At 44.3% G+C, this 18,581-nt stretch overlaps 1 protein-coding gene across 1 annotated transcript in view; it reads left to right on the top strand.

The window, feature by feature from the left end:
* Window positions 1-7,626: 7,626 nt before the first annotated feature.
* The window catches only part of Mgat5 (alpha-1,6-mannosylglycoprotein 6-beta-N-acetylglucosaminyltransferase), a 331,452-nt gene continuing 320,497 nt past the window's right edge, over window positions 7,627-18,581 (top strand). Inside the window, exon 1 of the mRNA XM_074070613.1 lies at window positions 7,627-7,713. The gene's annotated coding sequence lies outside the window, so the exon portion shown is untranslated. The remainder of the gene's footprint in view (window positions 7,714-18,581) is intronic.

Raw genomic sequence — 18,581 nt, forward strand, 5'->3', positions numbered from 1 at the left:
AAATGGAAAAGTGGCTTTGGAAATAGGCAATGATAGATGCTAGAAGAAATCTGAACAGCATGATAAAGACTAGATTGCCTTACACAGACCTAATAGAAATATGGATAACAGTTATAGACTGTTATCATGCTAAGGGCTCAGGAGGAAAAAAGAAATATATCCCCAGAAACTGGAGGAAAAGGGATCCTTGCTATACAGTGGTTGAAAGGCTAGGTGAATTGTATTCTAAGTTTATGCAGAAAGAAGAAACTTGAGAGCCAGCGCACTTGAATATTTAACTGAGGAGAGTTCCAAGCACAGTGGTGTAGGTACAACCTGGTTTATTATTTATTATTTGGTATAAATGTAAGAAGAAAAAGATAAACTGAGCTAAGGATATTAAGCAAAAGGAACTAGGACTTAATGATTTTGGAACTTTTCAGCCTACCCAGATTTCAAAAGAATGTAAAACTAGGAGATTTACTGTCAAGAAATTGTGCTCTGGAAAGAAAGCCAAGGATATGTCTGGACAATCATTTGCTAGTGCCTGGGAAGAAACAAAATGTCACAGTACTCTGTCATACAAAGGGCTCTTGGAAGAGGTTAAACATGTGACTCATGGGTCCCCTCAGTCATCTCATGGGACTAGTCAGGAAAGATCCATGGAGGAGCCTCCTATCTGTTATATATCCAACATGCAAGATTCTTGTTGATGTTATAGGAGCAGAAACACTACCACATTAGACAGAAAGGGGAAAAGGGGGAGATAAAAATTAAAGGAGGCTGTTGGACTTCCAAAACTCTGCAGGCAGAAAATAGGTTGCTAGAACTATTTAGAGGAAAACATGTACTACTTGTCATAAACCAAGCACACACACACACACAGACTATGGTTTAGAGGATGGAGCATCACTCTCAGGTTGTTGCTGAGAGCCATAGAGGACTAATCCTAGAGCATGACTGGAATTGGGACTGATGACCCTTCTCTTCTTCTACCCTCTATGTCTGTCTGTATTTGGGGGATCAGATGCTTTGTCTTCTAGTTTCACAGGTCCACAGAGGGAGAAGAATTTGGGCACAGAATGGATCATACCCTGAGTCTTACCCACTCTTGATGTAGATGATTTAGATGGAGGGATTTGGGACTTTTGAACTGATAATATTCAAAGAAGATTTGGACTTTGAGTTGATCCTATGATTAGAGACTTTTGAAAGATTTAGAAAAGGGTAGATGTACATTGATCTAGAATAGATATGACTATTTGGAGTACAGAGGACAGACTATGCTGAACTGAACATTAATTAGAAGCAGAGATTGGAGAGATGCAGTCAGGAGCAAAGAGGACTGCAGCCTCTAGAAGCTGGAAGAGGCAAAAAAAAAAGATTTTCCCAGCCAGACGTTGGTGGCTCATGCTTACAATCCTAGCTACTTGGGAGTCTGAGACCAAGAGTATCACAATTTGAGGCCAACCTATGCAAATAGAGCCTAGAGCAAAATGGGCTAGAGGTGTGGGTCAAGCAGTAGAGCACCTAATTTGTAAGCATGAAGCCCTGAGTTCAAACCCAAGTCCCACAAAAGAAAGAAAGGAAAAGAAAACAATTTTACCTGAGAGAAAGGAAGGAAGGGAGATTTTGAAGAAAGAAAGAAAGAAAGGAAGGAAGGAAAGAAGGGAGATTTTGAAGAAAGGAAGGAAGGAAGGAAGAAAGAAAGCAAAAGAAAGAAAGAGAGAAAGAGATTTTCCCTGTGGCTGACATGTTGATTTCAGTCCTTGGATTCAATCTGGATGTCTGACCTCAGTATATACTGTATCATCTTAAACTACTATATTTGAGGTAATTTGTTATAGCATCAACTGGAGACTAATATAGGTCCATTAATAAAATCCTCTATAGAAATAAACCTGCTCCCTTGATTTAAGCGTTCGTTTAAAGCATTATCATTATTACAAAACAAATGCTACTATTTTCATGGCATGCAATTCGTGAACACTTGACATTCTCCAATGTGATCTGCCCTCATATTGGGACCAACTTGTCTTCCAAAAGAAAATACCTTTACTTTAAAAATGAAAGTAATAGTATCTAAAATATAGGAATGTCTATTATAAATACTTGTATGAACAGTTTAAAAAGCTCAAATGGTATGTGATGGAACACAGTTATTAATTTGGAAGTTTTGAGAGTCACCAAAGGGAATTTTGCAGTAATAAATACCCACGTATGTTAAATGGAATGAGTCAGACGTATGTTCTCCCTCATGTGTACGGTTTTTAAAGTTGATTGGAATGTATAATAGTGATTACTCGAAGCTAGGAAAGACTGGAGGATTGCTAGGAAGTAAGATAATATCTACGCAAACACTGACACAATAATAAGTTTTAGTATTTTGTAGCACAGTGGAGGAACAATAGGTCACAAAGGCCTCTTATCATTTTATGAAGAGCTAGAAGGGAGGAGCTTGAAGTCTCCAAACACAAAGTAATGATAAGGAGATAGAAATGTAATTACCATGGTTTGATCAGTACAGGTTGTATACATGTGTTGAAATATCACACCATACCCTCATTAATATGTACTATTGCATGTTAACCAAAAATATTTTTAGCTGAGTACCGGTGGCTCAGGTCTATAATCCTAGCTACTTGGGAGGCTGAGATCAGGAGGATCACAGTTGGAGGTTAGCCCAGGCAAACAGTTTGCAAGACCCCATCTCAAACAATAACTGGGTGAGTTGGTTAGCACCTGTCATACCAGTGATGTCAGGAAGTGTAAAATAGGAAGATCATAGTCCATGCCAGCCTGGACAAAAAGTGAGACCCTATCTCCAAAAGAGCAAAAAGGGCTGGGGAGGCTTGGCTAACATGGTAGATCACTTGCCTAGCAAGCTCAATGCCCCAAGTTCAAATCCTGGTTCATCATATTTTTTTTTGAAGTTTAAGGAGATGATATACTAACTCCTTGATTGATTGTTACCCTCTATACACATGTATCAAATTACCCCATAAATTTTTACTTGCAATCAATGAGGAAAGGGAAGTTTTAAAACATGTATTGCTTTCAGTTCTAGAAATGTTTTTTGGATCCTCTTTAAAGTTTCCAAAAAATACATGGTAAGAATATGGGCTATTTTGAGATTTCTTCTGATGGCTGAAAGAAAGAGACATAATACACACCAGTGATATTGTTTCAGGTTCTTCTTACAGGATTATGTTATCATTTAGAAATGTTTTAGAACACAGCTGTTAGAAAAGTAGACCAATAATACTCTAACAAGTTTGGATTTGTTTCCCTTGGATAACAAGAAGCCTGGAAGGTATACAGTTGCCGAGAATGGCTCTTCAAAGACCTAGGCTCTTTTCATCTATCTGGACTGCATCATCCAGGTGACTTTTTAGTTTAGCTTTATGCTTTATGTCTAAATAATGGCTGCTGTGGCTCCAGGCTTCACAACCTCATTCAAAGGCAAGATGTCCAAGGGTACTGGTGGTGAGAATCTAGCTCTATCTATACCTTTTTAAAAAAGAAACAAAGGACAGGATATATAATTCAGTGATAGAGGACTTGCCTAGTATGCACGAAGCCCTGAATTTGATCCCCAACACTCCCAATAAATAAATAAATAGAAACTCCATATATTTCCCAGAATTCCTTAGCAGACTTTCCCTTAGATCTCATTGGCCACAACTGAGTCACATGCTCTCCTGCCCCCAGCATGAGAGTAGGGACTGAGAGAGCAAGCATTTGACTTTCCAGACTATAGTGAATGTAGCAAAGGAAAATGGATTGGGACTGTCTTTTGGATGGTCAGCTAGGGGGTGATTGCAAGTATCCAGTCTCCCTCCCACTGAGAGGACTGAAGGCTGGTGGACAGTAGATTTTGGAACTGAGGTCTGGTCTCCAGAGAAAAGCTGCAGTGCTCCTCAAAACACTGCTATTCCCCTTAGAATTATGCTGCGGAAGCATTTTAGGGAACATGGTTTTGAGATGTGTCAGTAGATCACATTTGATAAGCCTATTAGAACATTTCCCTAAATTCTTTTTATTTATTTCTTTATTTCTTGGTGGGACTGGGGTTTGAACTCAGGGTTTCACACTTGCAAAGCATGCATTCTACTACTTGAGCCATACCTCCAGTCCATTTTGCTCTGGTTAATTTGGAGATGGGGGTCTCACGAACTATTTGCCTGGGCTGGCCTCGAAACTTGATCCTCCGGATCTCAGCCTCACAAGTAGCTAGAATTATAGACATCAGCCACTGGCATCCAGCCACCTAAATTCTTAGATTCCCCAGTATATATAATATCAGGTTATTTGTGGCATCTCACTTTCACAAAAACAAACAAAAACTTTAGCAAAGACCTTTAAAGGTCAAAAGCTGGAAACCAAGTCATCTGATTTGAATCCCATCTGAACCCTTTAAAGGCCACATGTAGGAAACTACTGAACTTCTACATGCTTTTGTCTCATCTTTGTAAAAGGAGTTACAGTACATAACTGCTAGGCTTATAATTAGGATCCGATAACTCAATAAAGAAAAGTACTTGAAACAGAGCTTGGTTCTTAGTAAGAGCTGCTTGTAGGCCAGCTAGCAATATTATTTACACCAGCCCCCATGAGTCTAGGTTTCAGCAGATCATTAGTATTACTCCCAACTGTTTAAGTGAGCACACCAAGTCATTTTGGAAGGAGAGGGAGATAGAAGCGGGGAGAGAGAGAGGAGGGTGAGAGGAGGAAGAGAAGATTGTTTGTTTCACAGACACCTGCTCCAAGACTGAACCACATGGGTCCCTGATTTGTAAGGTTGACAATCACAATTATTTTGTTGCTTATACTTTTCATACAATTTGAATAGGTAAAGAAATATCCTCTTTAGTAGTTCATGTTTTCTTTACAGTAGTTTCTGCCCTGATTTTTCTCTTCCTCCTGGTTGTCTGGAGTTGTAGCATGGTGTGGGAGAAGGTTTTGGGCATTGGGTTTTGGGTATGTATATTGTATTTAACTTTTCCAAATCTTGGCTTCTACTTTTCTCAAATGGGAATAAGATCTTTCCCAGGAATTGTTATGAGGATAAATAAAATTCACACAGAGATGCTGAGGAGCAATGGACTTGATTGTGTGGACAGAGATGCATTTTCTAACATATGGTACCGGAGACAAGGATATAGGCAGACAAGGAGCAGTGCAGTTAAAGCAGACTTAACGAGACTGGCAGACACTGAAGTAATCTCAAACATTTGTGCTCTATAATCTAACAACCACTGTTCACAAATGGTGGGAATGCTAGAAAGGGATCTCCCTTCACCAGTATGTATGACCTTGACCATCAGCTGTCAGGGTTTTCACTATTGAAATTCCACTGTGTTATTTTCTTCCTAAGTTTGTAGTGAACTCTCAGGAGAGGATTTGATGAAATAGACAACTCCATCCTAGCAAGCAGTGTCTAAAAGGGGGTGTCTTTTCCCAATTATTAGTGTAAAAAACTAAAATCTTAACTCTGTGGGAAAAACAATTGAGATAGTAGTAATTTCTCCAAAGACATTGGAAGTATATTTATATAAATAAGTAGGATATACAATACAAATATAGAAATACATTTATGTGCATACATATGAATTTATACTCTTATGTTTCTCTATATACACATATATTTTTTGTTAAAGAATTTCTGAAAAAAGCTATCTGTAATATCATCTATAGCAGTGGATTCATACAGTTTAAATAATAGATATGTTTCAGAAATCTTTAGGCAACCAGGTGGTACAATTAGAAACCACCCATGGGAACTTAACTTCCTAGGGAATCTATTATGATTAGAATCTGTAGGATCCATATCCGGCACAGAAAGTCCTGGCCACCAGATGTCACCATTCTTCTATTTCCCTCCTGGTGCCTGAAGACAGCTTGAGACATCATTTTCTTCCAAGGGACTGAGGGAAATACGTGCCTGGGAATATTCCTGGGGTTTCAACAAAAGGTCTTTTCTTATGAAGAAGGATCTTACTGCCCTGCAGATTTCCTAGAGAACTACCTGGCCAGTTTCCCACAGCGGAGGATCCAAGTGACTGATATTTTGGTACTCATATGATTTAGGAGGTGTTCCAGGTGCTTCTTCCAGGTTAAAGTTAAAGGTAGGACTGACCTCAGGTGCCTAGCTCCTTGTTCCAGCTCCATGCAAGAGAGACCCACAGGTGTGTCCTGGAGTGAGAAGCCCTCCTTAGCCAGCTGTGTGGTTGGTTCTCAAAGCTGTCTTAAAAATGAGAAAGATGAACTAAATAATTTCTACAGTTAAAAATTCCATGGGTTTTGGTTTTTAAGTGATTCTGCTGGAGAAGGTGGGAGGTAGGATGGGGTGATTTTAGTCCAAGAATAAAGACCCCAGGGAGGACAGTGAAGTGTGTGTGTGGGGGTGGGGGTGGAGAAACCCTCACGGAAACTTGAACATAAATCCCTGTACTGGAAGCAGATGTAGTGACTAGTTACAGGAGCTGGAACTTGCTGGGGTTATGAACCTTGTCGTTTACACTCCTAGGTAATTCGCCAGCCCACTCTCCCTCCATTAACTACGATCTATAATCTTAGCGATGTAAATGTATGGCTTTCCCTCTGGAGGCTTGGTTGGATTTAATATTTCATGCCAGTCAGTGTTCTTTGTGGTGCCTTCAGGCAAGGGAAGTGTTTTATTTCTTTTCGAATTTACTACAGTACAACATTCAGCTGGCGCATCCAGTGTTCCTAAAATGCAGGGGGCGGGGAGCAGGGCAGAAAAAGGAACCTAATTCATTTATTGTGTGCCTAGTATGTGCCAGTTATTGCTGAATACTTTACATATATTTCATTTTATCTTCACAATAACCCCATGAAGCAGCGCTGATTGTGCTCACAGATAAAACAGTCGAATTCAGATGGTTAAGTGGCTTGCTTTCCGCCACAAAAACCAAGTGGCAGAAACTCATTCAGCTTCGTATAACGCAATGTTTAAAGGAGGAAAATGAGCCTCTGGGCGTTTATTAAAGTTCCCTAAACACCTAAATAGTTGAGCCCACAATCTCTCCCTCGTTGGACCTCACTGCTGCAATGCCCCTGGTCTTAGAGGCTTGGACTGCACCACTCTGGAGGATGTATCGTCATAATCAGAATTTGCACACTGCCCCGACCTTGTAGAATATCATTTATGGCCGCGATCCGATCAGTCTAGCTCGTTAGTGTCTCCCTTTGGGCTGCGGAATTGACAGTCTGGGAGAAGTCCTCTTCGACAGGGTTGAGAGTTTGCAGACAACCCCTGAGCAGCTGGGGCGTTCCGAATTGGCTGAGCGCTCGGCCGGGGAGGGCGGGGAGTTTGCCGAACGTCCCTGGCCGGAATCCCTGCCTCCGAAAGCCGAGAGCTCAGAAGCGGAGAGAAGTTGGGGAGGTCGGGTAGGGCAGCGTTGGAAGGAATTGCGGACAGACCCCCCCGCCCTGGTCTCCCGGACCCGGGAGGAGCGCCTCTGTTACGACTGGGCCGAGTGTGGACGCGCTGTGCGCGGCCTCGCTAGGGCTGGGAGTTTGCAGACCATCCCTACCGCGGCCGGCTCGGCGGCGGCCCTGCGGCTCCCGCGGCGGCCCCGGGCGCGATCCAGCCCAGGTAGCCGCGCCGCAGGCTCGGTGCGCCGCTACCCCGCGCCCGGCTGCGCCTCGGGTCCCGCGGGCACGGCGGCCGGCGGGCCATCCCGGCTGCTGCTGCTGCCCAACCAGGAGGTAAGAGCCACTGGGTCGGAGCGACCGCGCCGGAGCTTGCTAGCCCCGCGGAGAGATGCACGCAGAGGGGACCGCGGGGGGTGCGGGGGCCGGAGGACCGGTACTCTGGGCGGCGCGGCCGGGGGCTTACGAGTGGGTGCCTGGGCGCCGCGGCTCTGCGGGACTCGCGAAGGCAGACGGGGGTGCACCTTTAGGCTCCCACCTGCCCAGGGCAGCCCCTCCCAGGGGGAGCCTGAAGACCCCTCAAGTCCCGTGACGAGGGGGTTGCAAGCTTTCCAAAGAACTGTCCAGAGGTGGCTCTGGTGGCGCGGGCTGGAGGCGAGCGGCTGGGATTGGCAGGCAGATGGGCGCTCAGATCCCGGAGGAGCCCAGTGGGTTCACGCTGCGGGTGTGGGCCGGGCTGAGGTCCTGGGGACCCGGGGACCCTGGCACCAAGGGCGGGTTCGGCCATGGGGCAGTGGGGAAGAAGAATGAGGGAGACTGGCCTCGGGCCCCAGGGGAGGAGGGAGAGGCGCTTGGGAGTGGGAGACCGGGATGCCCTCTGGTTCCCGGGCCCCAAGGGGACGGCCGGCTGGACCGTAATCCCGCCAGTGTGCTGCGCGCCGCTGCGGGGTCGCAGAGGCTGCAGGAGCTAAGAGCCCACACCCGCGCACACACTCCCCGAGAGCATGCTCAGTGCGGTCCTGGGAACTTCCTGCCGAGTCGCCAGCCTCCCTGGCCCCCTCCTGGCTCACAGCTTGCAAAGTTGGGGGCAGGGGGTGCGCGAGTGGGCAGCGCTGCGCCCGTCAATCGGCTTTCTGCGCCCCCGGCCGCTGCCTCCCCTCTGCCTGGCACCAGGCACTGCTCTCCCCACCCACCCCCGCGACCGGGAACGGGGGCGTGGATGTCATTCCCGGCTCCCAACGGCCGGGTGGCCAGAGGCCTGGTGGCGCGGCCGTTTGCCAGGTGGACCCGCTCGCAATGCGCCCAGCGCGCGCACGGACAGCAGGCCAGGTGGAAGGGGGTGTGTGAGCCTGGGGACGTTCGCGCGCGCACTGTAGCTGTCACACACAAAGCCGTGGTTCGTAGCCACCGCGCGGAGGAGAGAAGGGGTGGCGCTTGCATTGTCCAGCAGCATTTGGAGTACTAACCGAGCGTCTCCGGGCTGCCGGTACCAGGCGATGCGGATGGTTTTCAGAGTTGTTCGAGTGGAGGTCTTGGGCCCGGTACTCCTGGCACTGAATGTCAGGCGGGCTCAGGGAGGACACCCGTTGTTTGCAGCCGGCCTGGTGGCCCAGTTAGGGAATGTTGCACACTTGTGGGGCTGTGAAGTTAGAGAGGGGCAAACAGCGTGAGGTTTGTGCGGGGTTCCAGTGGAATGGCAATGTCGCATCTGTAGACATAACCGGATCAAAGTGTTAGAGGTAGGATCTCGTGCTAATGAGATGCAAGTGAGAGCAAGTTCATTAAACTGAACTCCCACTGGTTCATTGTGAGGACCTGAGCCACTTGGTTGGTTTTTACTCTGAACCTCTCCCCTATGTTGGCTTCTGTGTCACTCACATTTTGAGTCTTAAGCTGGATCAGAACCCACTGTCTGATCTAAGAAAATCCTAAAACAGAGGTTTTTTGTTTTGTTTTGTTTTGTTTTCTGGAGGGTCAAATCATCTTAAATCTGGCATTGAATGAAATTTCACCTCTTCCTTTTTTCCTATAAATTGTTTTGTTGCTATTGTTCAGGGTTGAGATGGGTCCCCTTAAATTTGTTAGGATCGGAGCACAGCTCTGACATTAACTTGATTCCTCTCTTGTAATCAACTTAATGTCCATGTGGTCAGTTTGAATGGAGGAGCCCTGTAAATTGAGTTGAGGAAAGAGGGAGAAGAGAATGACTTTGCTACCCTTTTCAGGGACTGAGAAGAGGGGAAGGAAGTTGGCTTTGCCAAGCAATTGTCTGAGACAGAGCTTGGACATTTTCTTTCCTCTCCTTCCTTGTTCAAGCTTGCCTTCCTGGTTCTGGGACACTTGTGACTGGAGTCACTAGTAGAAAGGAGTCTGCTGTGGTGGCTTAGAGTTTTGCAGGGTTTGCACCTACCCAAATGGATGATTTTCAGGTAAACTGTAATGGAGGGATGTGAGGCTCTGCCCAGATCTTTCAATGGTAGCTGTATGCTCCCGTCACAATTGCTGCAAAGCAGCTCACAGGCCTTTTGATCTTATCAGTGTGCATTTGAAATGCATTGTATTTGGAAGTGTGAATACTGTACTCGTTTATATATATTCACACATCCGTATACATTTTTATAAAGAAACATGTACATATGTGTGTGCATATGCAGTGTTCTTTGGGAGAATCTGGAAGGGACCTCAAGAGATCATAGGAATTCTAATTTTCTCCCTTCTCATTCAGTTTTCTCAGTTTAAAAATAGCCAACCAGCCTTCTGCCCAGCTGGCCTCCAAAAGCATTGAAATGCCAGAGTGCTCCCCGTGATCCTAACTGAGGGGGAGGCCTTTGGATCCTTCCCTGAGGAGTGTGGCTGCTCCGGATTTGTTCTAGATGTCACATTGACACAGTTTTTCCTAACGTTCCACATGTTTTGGCGTCTAAGTCACTCCCAGATAAATTTTGGCAGGGGACAGGCAGTGACCACTGTGCTCTGCAGAGATGTCTGGAAAATCACAGAGAAGTCATCAGAAAGATCCCGTCCTCTGTCACTGTGGACATCCTGGCAGGTAGTTCTGCTCCTTCCCAAGACAGCAACTTGCCTTATTTCTTCCCTCCTGCTCATCCTGGTCTCCTGGCTCTAGGAGGGGTGGGTGGGTTGTGGTCTGAGTGAGGTTCTTTGTTGATGCTGTTATGTAGGTCCTAGGAAGGAGGGTGCTGTCAGCTTTGTCTCTGGCATTGTTAAGGTGATTATTAAAGTTTGGAGAAAGATCTTGGTGCCAGGTGAACAGGTGATGGGTGGTTTGGACTGAAGGAAGGTGTGTATGTTCCAGAGTCCAGTACTTTAAAAAGGGAGGAAATACATTTATATGAGGGGAGGGGTGGAGTTGTCATGTGGGTGACAGTTGAGAAGTTTGGGTGGGAAGTAAGTGAGCATTTGGAACTTGTCAGTGCAGGTTTTACCAGGTTTCCTTTAAAGTTAATAATTGCTTTGAAGTAGAGTAACTCTTAATAGACAGAAGATGGTTGTACTTTTACATTGCTGTTGGAAATTGAGGAAAGATTCCTCTAACCTTTGAAGTTTTGTGATTTAAACCACATCTCTACCTATTTTTTGTGTGTTCATCGCTAACCGGAGCCCAGTTGTGACGGCGCTGGTTGCAGGTATATTTACAGAGCATCCGTCCAGCATCCACCATGCCCTGCAATGAAGCTGGTGCTGGATATGAGGGTGTCCTTCTTCTGAATGACCTTCTTACTTTTAATTTATCTGACCTCTTTTGGCGTGTTAATGCAAACTAATAGCTTTTGGAAAGTTGCCGAGGTGGGTCCCTTAATACTGTGGACCATGTTCTCAGCCAAGAGAGTGGGGGGCTTGAACTGTGTGTTTGACACTTTGGGTTGTTTTATTTATTTTTTTCATCGCTACAGTTAAGTGCATCCTTCCCTGACATTAGTCCTAGAAAACTCTATGTGTGTGTGTGTGTGTGTGTGTGTGTGTGTGTGTGTGTGTAGGGGGAGGGGGTCAGAGGAATCACTTCAGAACCCCTCAGCTCTGGTCTAAACACCTGAACTTCTGGAATCAGAATGGGGTGTTTCTTTTGGGGCAGTGTATCTAGCCTCAAAAATCTGGACAGACAAGGAATATAAGATACTGTTTTGGGGCTTGACGGGAGCAGTTGTCCTTGCCTTGCAAACTGACAGTGTTTCTTTGTCACCTCTACTGCCAAGTCTGATGGATTCTGGCCTCTGCTACGATAGCTATATAGGCTGGCCGAGGACTATTTGTCCAGGAACCCAGGAGTGAGTTACAACTACTTTGTTACTAGTAAGAGTTAAGTACTGCTATTTGCAATTGATTTACCACTTCTTTTTTTTTTCCCCAAAGTCAGCTGTCAATGGTTGAATGCTTGCCTAATATGCTTGAGGTCCTGGGTTTGATCCCCAGCAACTCACACACATAGTCAGCCTCACGAGGTTATACCCTAGAATAACAATAGCCTTACTTATTTGCTTCCCTCTGTGATTTTTGTGGCTGGTGCTTGAGGGAAGCACATATTCTCCACCCCAAGCCCCCACACTAGCACCCCAGCTCTTTAATGTAGTTCTGCACACAGTTTATAGGCCTTGTCATATGATGCTGGTATGAAATGTTTTTTGTAAGTGTCCCGCACAGAAAAGTCTTCCACTGTAATAGTTTTAAGACCTTCTCTACTCTCTGTCCCTCATGGGGGTATGCTGTATTAGTGATTGTCACAGACATTCTGTATCTTGGTGGAAAAATATCAAGAACAGGTGGCCAAGAAGCTAGGAGTGATGGTGATGCATAAATTTGTTTTCCATAATTGATATTATTTTGCACACCTCTTTTGAATTATTTCATTTAATCCTCACTGTAACCCTGAGGCTGATACTATTGTTATTCCCAGTTTATATACATTGTGAGGTCATAAAATCTTGCCAAAGTCACAAAGAGCTCTAAGTGGCAGAGTGATGATTTGAGCTCAGAGCCCATGCTAGCTGGACCATGCTTAGTTGTGAAGTCTGATGAGGATGATCAGTGCTAGGCAGGCCCTTCCTTCAACCCGTAAGAGAAGAGTCTTGGACACTTGGGGTGTGGCAGGGACTGCAGGGATTCCTTTTCTTTTAAGCTGAGGTCACAGAGGTTCTGGGAGATAGAAGGATTTCTCACAGACTCACCAGCAGGCGGCAGTGGCATAGCAGAGCCTCAATGCTGAATCTTGGTCCCGTAGGAACAGTTGATAACAACTGATAACAGATGTAAGCCTGCTTTGTTTATAGATACCTGCTAGGAAGAGAATGTGTTGGCCATTTGGTGTCTGCTCTTTCTTGGAGCCTTGGTGGGCTCATCCCAGTCTTACCTTGGAAGTGTGGGGCAGGTGGGTGTGGCTGAGTTCCCTGTCCATTTTGGACTGAGAGAATCTAAGTCATGATCCTTTGAGTGAGGTGGTCTTCCTGTCACCTGTTAAGCTTAGAATATAGTTAACAACATAGTCTGGGCTGGATGGTACACTTCAGTTTTACTAATCTGTGTGTCTTCAGGCCCCTCTCAGCGTTAATTTTCACTCTTCGAAAGCTTGGGGTGACAGGGCAGAGGTGTCAGAGCTATTGCTTGCCAGTTCAGTCAAGGTTACTTGTGCAGATAGTCCACAGCGTGGAGAGCCCTACAAAGAGAGCACCAGCAAGCTGTCCCTGTAACCACTGAGACAGAGACTTGGTGGTGTTTTCCCTGTAGGTGTACCACGAATACCATTTTCTTTCCTTCTATTTCCTTCATGCTCCCAGAATTGTACCAGGCACATGAGTGCTTTACTTGCTCTTGATTCCAAATGTTAATAATAATAATATTAATACTTAATAACCCCAAGCTGTTCAAATAGTTTAAAGTGTAGGCCTGGTCAAGGCCCACACAGAAGAGTTAAATTCTGTTGTAAATATAAATGCAAATGAAGAACACATTGAGGCAGCCTATAAGGCCACTCTAGGCCTCAGTTCTTTTTGTCTGTTTATTTAAGATGGACTCACTATATTACACAGGCTGGCGTTGAACTTCTGGTTGCAAGTGATCCCTCTGCCTCAACCTCTTGGGTAGCTGAGACTATAAGTGGCAGCTACCACACCCTGTTGCTGGGTCTCAGTAAGAGGGGTACAATGAACAAAGGAGGTGTAGAATAATGAAATTAAATAAAATTCACCTATTGAATTAAAAAAAGATGAGACAATACTCATGTTAGTTTTGCCCTTGTCAATGACTTCCTTTAGCAGACAGTGAAATGATTACCTAACATCTAACCCTTTATTATTGCTAACTTTGGGGATGTTTACCTTTGTTTACTTAGAAATGAAAAGGCTTGGTCCTGACTCTCAGTCTAGAAATAATCTACTTTCCTCTAGTGGAACTATTTGTTTCCTTGGGAAATTGAGATTCAAAGAGCTGAAAATGACTAGGCTTATGGAATTCTGTGGTTTGTGGTCCAGGCCTCTGGGAAAAATGGCTAGGTGTTGATATGGCCACCAGCCAGACCACACCTTATCGTGCCTTCCTCTGTGGAACAACTACATTTAACAGATAAGGGACTTGATAGCAATCTCCTTGCAGCTGCTTTTTTTTTTTTTTTTTAACACCATCTGTTATTTTCAGCCCTGATTTTTTATTTACTAGTGTGCATGGTGATGAGTTTCCTAAATGACCAGTTCTTTCTCTGATGTGTCTTGTTTGAGGAAGGCTGGTACCTCCCACTAATAGGATCTTTGTTTTCCTTTGGCACCTTCTTAGTATTTCTGTTTGGTGTGTTTCCTCCATTCCCTTTCCTATAATCTTCTAGAGCAAGCAAGGATAGAGGCAGCGCCAGGTGGGGAAACGTATATGACGGGGTGTCCAAAAGCCTGTGAAAGACCTCTGCAAACACAGGTGAGCACTTCTGTCCATATGCAATGCCGTCCCCTGTTAGCAAAGCTCTAGTCTTCATTGGGACTGATACATCTCCCCCTCTCCGTTTATTTGATTTGTAACCATTATGCTTGCCAGGTTTTAAGGTGACTTTGTCGGGGTGGCGGGGCAGTCCTCATTTTACCTTATTTTACATATGCAGATGTAATTCTCTTCGATAAATATGATCACCTTTCTTCTCTCGATTCACCATTCTCTATATGTGATTTTAATGTTTAAGAACTTCTGCAAGGGCAAGTTTGTTTGTTTGTTTTTTCCTAGACTTGTTAAAGAAAAATATGTCTGGTCCCAAGAAATTCTCAGAAGTGTGGAGCTCTGTTAGGTAGACTGGAAGCTCCATTGCCTGGCACAGGGTGGGACGTTGGAGTCCCAGATTGTGGGACATTGGAGTCACCAGATAAGCCAGGGTGGCCCATGAGTGAACTCTGACTCCTGCAGGAGATCTCTCTGTAGCTGGGGGGCTGTTGTTCGTGTGGGCCGGTTCTGAGCTCATTTGTGAAATGGTGCATCGCTCGGTTTCTCACATACTTGGGAGTTCTACTGTATGTGCTTGGCTGGGTTCAGCATACCCATCTTTCCAGCTTCTTTAATCCTTAGGAATATGCGTAGGCAATTCCTTGTTTTGAGGTCTTATTTGGTCCTTGTGCCATTTTAGAGTTCAGTGTTTCAAAACAGTTAGTGGAATTTTGTAGATACTTATTTTCTTTACAGTAAGTATAATTCCTGGGCTCATAGATAACAAATTTAGGTCTCTCTCTGTCTCTCTGTCTGTGTCTCTCCTCTCATCTGTCTTTTCCTCCTTCTCTCTAATATGGCAGTTCCCTTAGTACCTGCTTGTTGGAGCTACAGGTAGGGGATACTTGGAGATACTGAGGAGAATGATTTTATTGCTTCCTGTAGTGACGTCAGGTTTTTTAATGAGTTGCTATTCAGAAATTGCAATGGGTTGCTATTTCTGTCATACTGCCTTTTCTCTAACTGCCCCTATAACCAGAATCTGATACAGCTGTTCATTTTTGATCCCATGCCTGGTTAGTATTCTCCAAGTTCCAGAAATTCTTCTTCCCAGTCCAGCACCTTCAAGAGAAACTTTTCTATTTCTTCCCTGTCAGTTTTTAGGAGAAATATTATAAGATCATTGTCAACTGTCCTTCTGTTGTAATAACCACAAATTTAAGCTTAAAGCCATACTCACTCTCTTTTAATTCTGTAGGTGAGAGTTCTAACCAGTCTCACTGGCTAAGATCAAGGTGTCCCTTCCTTTCTGGAGGCACTAGGGGAGAATCCCATTTTCTTGCCTTCTCCAGTTTGTAGGGACTGCCCACATTCCCAGGCTCGTACTGTCCCCCCACCCCCACCCCCACCCCAGGAACATTGAACTGAGTTCTTGTCCCTCCACTCCCAGGCTGTTTCTCTGAACTGAGCTGGAAAGTTCTCTGCTTTAAGGATCCATGTGATTAGATTAGATAACTGGGATGATCCGGGATCATCTCTGCATGTCAAGGTCCTTAATTTAATCACATCTGTCCTGTGAGGTAACGTAATCACTGGTTCCAAGGATTAGGATATGAACAGCTTTAGGGGCCATTTTTCTGCTTATCTTGGTTCTCCAAATTCTTTGCAAGGAAATGTTCCTGTACTCTTTATGAAAATGAACTATTCTTTTTTTAAAGGAGTTTTACTGTTGCAGGAAATTTACCTGTTTCCTTGTTCCTGCCTTTTTTTAACATATTCACACCAACTCTTTGCCAAGCTCATGGTTTCTAAATAAAATTTGAGTTGTGCTAAGGCCAGACATTGAGTCAAGTAAAAACCCGTACGTGTCCCACATTATATAATTGTCAGCAGGCCTGTTATTACAGTGAGGAAACTGAGGGGCAAGGAAACTTGTCCAGGGTCACATAGCCAGAAGTGGCAGAACCAGGCACAAAAGCCTGTATTTCTTTTCACTCTGCTTTTCTGCCTTGCAAGTGACAATGGAAAAATAAATGGAGAAATAGGAATGGAAAAACTTGAAATAATGTAAAATCTCTGTGCTTCTGCCAAGTGTGATGGTAAATAGTAAATATTGCTGTGTAGTTTGATTGTCCTAATGGCTCCCAGCAGTGGTCTTTCTTTATCCACATTCTTTGGCTTGTAACTTTCTTGCTGTTCTGCTTTCACCCCCCCATGGGATTGGTCATGTGGCTTGCTTTGGCTGGTGGAATATTAGCAAATGCTGTGTATGAACAGTTTTTCAGAGTACCTATGTGTATGTGAATGTGATTGGCTTTTTCACAACTGGGTTTGTTTCCTCAGAGACCTGATGCTTGCCTAGGCCAGACCCAACGGGGTAAGCCAGGTTAAGCCCTGATTCCATCCTAGACCAGCCAACCTCCTTACCCATCCACTGTTTAATGTCTCCTCAGCCTGGCTGAGGTCACCACAACCACCAGGCTGACCTGTACACTTGTGCAAATAGTGCATGATTGTTTTAAGCCACTGAGTTCTGGGGAAATTTGGTCTGTAGCAATGATACAGCTCATACCAGATATTTAAATATCATAGAAATAATTTTAATGTCCTTTGGAAGATCATTTTGGATTACTGTAACTAATTCATATTCTTTGAAGATTTTACTTTAGGTGCAAAACCTTCCCATTATATCTGCCCTTTCCCTGCCTTTTCAAAACATTAAAGTTCTTTATATTCTGACCAGTTTCACTCAGAAGAGACTTATTGTCCCTCTTCAAAGTACTTACTATCTTCTAATGAGGTGGCTTTTGACTAAAACCTACAGTAAGAAATACATAGATTCAGAATCACATATATAATAGCAGATAAAGTTTTATGAAACAATACTTATGTCCTCTATTTTATTTTTAAAAGAACTGCTAGTCAGGGATCAGCAGACTATGACTCGCTGCCCATTTTGTTAATAAAGCTTTATTGGAATATAGCCCATTCTATTGCTTCTGCTGCTTTCACCCTGCAGTGACAGAGGTGAGTAGTTGTTACATTAGGTGAGCTGGCCTGCAACACCTGAAGAGTTTACTCACTGGCCCTTGAAAATGTTTTCTGACCCTTGCTCTGAGTTGATTTCATAACACATCAGTTTGTTGTGACCCCCATTTGGAAGACACTGGTCATGTGACCCTGAGTTGTCCTAGTGTCCTTCTGGAAATTACAGTGGACAAAGCTGGCAGATGTGAACTCTAACCTTGCTCCCACTCATTCTCAAACTTTCACTCTTAGATTCAACAATTAAGCTCTTGCTGTTTAACGTTATTCCTGATCGGCTTGCATAGGAAACTTTTCAGGCATTCCCAAAGTGTTTCATTATAAGTAGTGTTATGCCTTCCCCCCCCCCTTTAATTTAAATAAGGCTTTCTAGTGGGAACTAATTGGAATTAAAATGGTCACAAATTCCATTCAAGTGCTGGTTATTTATTCTTTAGATTCCAGCAGTGCCTTTTTTGTAATATAATGGAGTCCATTAGTGGAAGAGGTAGAGAAACAGTGATCCTGACTTATTTTAAGAACACCTCTCTGGGAACTGGTCCTTACTGCCACATTTCTAAATTAGGATGGTGTTATTTTTGAGCATAATACAATTTAGAGACATTAAATCATGAACTTTTGCAGTTGAGAAGACTTTGGAAAAAGTTTCTTTCTTTTTTTTTTTTCCTCTCAGAGGAGATTGGTCCCTAAAGGCCACATTTCTTCAATACTGCCATTTTGAAAGCCTGTCAAGGAAGGACAACATTGTTTATGTTGCACGCTCATGGGGTCGATGAGCAAGAACTGAGGCAGGACAGGCTTCAGAATGATCTGAATATACTTTATCAGAAAACAAAATGCCAGATGAAGGATGGCCGTTGACTCATTTCTTCATTGGCAGTGAGATTGAAATCTAAATAAATGAGCTTGGACTGTGGCATGAAGAACATAGGGAAGATCTGAAGGAAGGTGGTTCTTTACATTAGAAAAACTTCTCCTGAGCATTTTGGAGGTGACACTGTGCCCTCACATGGAAGAAGGGACAGAAGAGCAAGAGGAGCCTAAGCCACCCTCACCCTCTTAGTTCAGGTGGGTGGCAGTCCCCTCAGGTGGCTGGGTGTGTGTAACTAGTAAGGATTCTTCTAGGTGCCATCAATAGAAATCTGCTGGAGCTTGCAGCAGAGTGGAGAATTCACCTCAGGTCCAGCAACCATCTGGAGCCTGGAATGGAAGCTCTGGGAACCTCAGAGTACTTCTTTTTCCTTCTCTCTGCT

Source organism: Castor canadensis, chromosome 4 (genome assembly GCF_047511655.1).
Source record: "Castor canadensis chromosome 4, mCasCan1.hap1v2, whole genome shotgun sequence".
NCBI lineage: Eukaryota > Metazoa > Chordata > Mammalia > Rodentia > Castoridae > Castor > Castor canadensis.